The sequence below is a fragment of the Oncorhynchus kisutch genome, linkage group LG9 (assembly GCF_002021735.2).
Source record: "Oncorhynchus kisutch isolate 150728-3 linkage group LG9, Okis_V2, whole genome shotgun sequence".
In the NCBI taxonomy this organism is placed as follows: Eukaryota; Metazoa; Chordata; class Actinopteri; order Salmoniformes; family Salmonidae; genus Oncorhynchus; species Oncorhynchus kisutch.
Window position 1 is genome coordinate 22452035 of NC_034182.2, and position 2786 is coordinate 22454820.

Here is a 2786-nt window from a genome sequence, read left to right on the forward strand (position 1 = left end):
ACTGGAAGTCTTCCGACTAGCTTGGAAATACAGTACTGTGTAGTTTCGAAGAGCCCTCACTGTTGCTCATCCTATTTTTCCAACTTATTTAAGGAAAATAAGAACAATCCGGAATGTATTTTTGATACTGTCGCAAAGCTAACTAGCTAGCTTTCTTTGAGGAAAAGATCATGATCATTAGAAAGCAAATTACGGTCTCCTCTTTAAATCTGCGTATTCCTCCAAAGCTCAGTTGTCCTGAGCCTGCACAACTCTGCCAGGACCTAGGATCAAGAGAGACACTCAAGTGTTTTGGTACTATATCTCTTGACACAATGATGAAAATATTCATGGCCTCTAAACCTTCAAGCTGCATACTGGACCCTATTCCAACTAAACTACTGAAAGAGCTGCTTCCTGTGCATGGCCCTCCTATGTTGAACATAATAAATGGCTCTCTATCCACCGGATGTGTACCAAACTCACTAAAAGTGGCAGTAATAAAGCCTCCCTTGAAAAAGCCAAACCTTGACCCAGAAAATAAAAAAATCTATCGGCCTATATCGAATCTTCCATTCCTCTCAAAAATTTAAGAAAAAGCTGTTGCGCTACAAATCACTGCATTCCTGAAGACAAAATATGTATACGAAGCGCTTCAGTCTGGTTTTAGACCCCATCATAGCACTGAGACTGCACTTGTGAAAGTGGTATATTACCTTTTAATGGTGTCAGACCCTAGACCTTAGTGCTGCTTTTGATACCATCGATCACCACATTCTTTTGGAGAGATTGGAAACTCAAATTGGTCTACACGGACAAGTTCTGGCCTGGTTTAGATCTTATCTGTCGGAAAGATATCCGTTCGTCTCTGTGAATAGTTTGTCCTCTGACAAATCAACTGTAAATTTTGGTGTTCCTCAAGGTTCCATTTTAGGACCACTATTGTTTTCACTATATATTTTACCTCTTGGGGATGTCATTCGAAAAAACATAATGTTAACTTTCACTGCTATGCGGATGACACACAGCTGTACATTTCAATTAAACATGGTGAAGCCCCAAAATTGCTCTCGCTAGAAGCCTGTGTTTCAGACATGAGGAAGTGGATGGCTGCAAACTTTCTACTTTTAAACTCGGACAAAACAGAGATGCTTGTTCTAGGTTCCAAGAAACAAAGAGATCTTCTGTTGAATCTGACAATTAATCTTGATGGTTGTACAGTCATCTCAAATAAAACTGTGAAGGACCTCGGTGTTACTCTGGACCCTGATCTCTCTTTTGACGAACATATAAGGCTGTTTCAAGGACAGCTTTTTTCCATCTACGTAACATTGCAAAAATCAGAAACTTTCTGTGCAAAAAAATGTATCCATGCTTTTGTTACTTCTAGGTTAGACTACTGCAATGCTCTACTTTCCGGCTACCCGGATAAAGCACTAAATAAACTTCAGTTAGTGCTAAATACGGCTGCTAGAATCCTGACTAGAACCAAAAAATGTGATCATATTACTCCAGTGCTAGCCTCCCTACACTGGCTTCCTGTTAAGGCAAGGGCTGAATTCAAGGTTTTACTGCTAACCTGCAAAGCATTACATGGTCTTGCTCCTACCTATCTTTCCCATTTGGTCCTGCCGTACATACCTACACGTACTCTACGGTCACAAGACGCAGGCCTCCTGATTGTCCCTAGAATTTCTAAGCAAACAGCTGGAGGCAGGGCTTACTCCCATAGAGCTCAATTGTTATGGTATGGTCTGCCTACCCATGTGAGAGACGCAGACTCGGTCTCAACCTTTAAATCTTTACTGAAGACTCATCTCTTCAGTGGGTCATATGATTGAGTGTAGTCTGGCCCAGGAGTGTGAAGGTGAACGGAAAGGCTCTGGAGCAACGAACCGCCCTTGCTGTCTCTGCCTGGCCGGTTCCCCTCTCTCCACTTGGATTCTCTGCCTCTAACCCTATTACAGGGGGCTGAGTCACTGGCTTACTGGTGCTCTTCCATGCCGTCTCTAGGAGGGGCGCGTCACTTGAGTGGGTTGAGTCACTGACGTGATCTTCCTGTCTGGGTTGGCACCCCCCCCCTTGGGTTGTGCCGTGGCGGAGATCTTTGTGGGCTATACTCGGCCTTGTCTCAGGGTGGTAAGTTGGTGGTTGAAGATATCCCTCTAGTGGTGTGGGGGCCCTGTCCGGGGGTATCATCCTATGGGGCCACAGTGTCTCCTGACCGCTCCTGTCTCAGCCTCCAGTATTTATGCTGCAGTAGTTTATGTGTCGAGGGGCTAGGGTCAGTCTGAATTTAAGTATGCTCTCTCTAATTCTCTCTTTCTCTCTTTTTTTCTCTCTCTCAGAGGACCTGAGCCCTAGGACCATGCCTCAGGACTACCTGGCATGATGAAGCCTTGCTTTCCCCAGTCCACCTGGCCGTGCTGCTGCTCCAGTTTCAACTGTTCTGCCTGCGGCTGTCCCAGACCTGCTGTTTTCAACTCTCTAGAGACAGCAGAAGCGGTAGAGATACTCTTAATGATCGGCTATGAAAAGCCAACTGACATTTACTCCTGAGGTGATGACTTGCTGCACCCTCGACAACTACTCTGATTATTATTATTTGACCATGCTGGTCATTTATGAACATTTGAACACCTTGACCATGTTCAGCCAGAAGAGAACTGGCCACCCCTCATAGCCTGGTTCCTCTCTTAGGTTTCTTCCTAGGTTTTGGCCTTTCTAGGGAGTTTTTCCTAGCCACCGTGCTTCTACACCTGCATTGCTTGCTGTTTGGGGTTTTAGGCTGGGTTTCTGTACAGCAC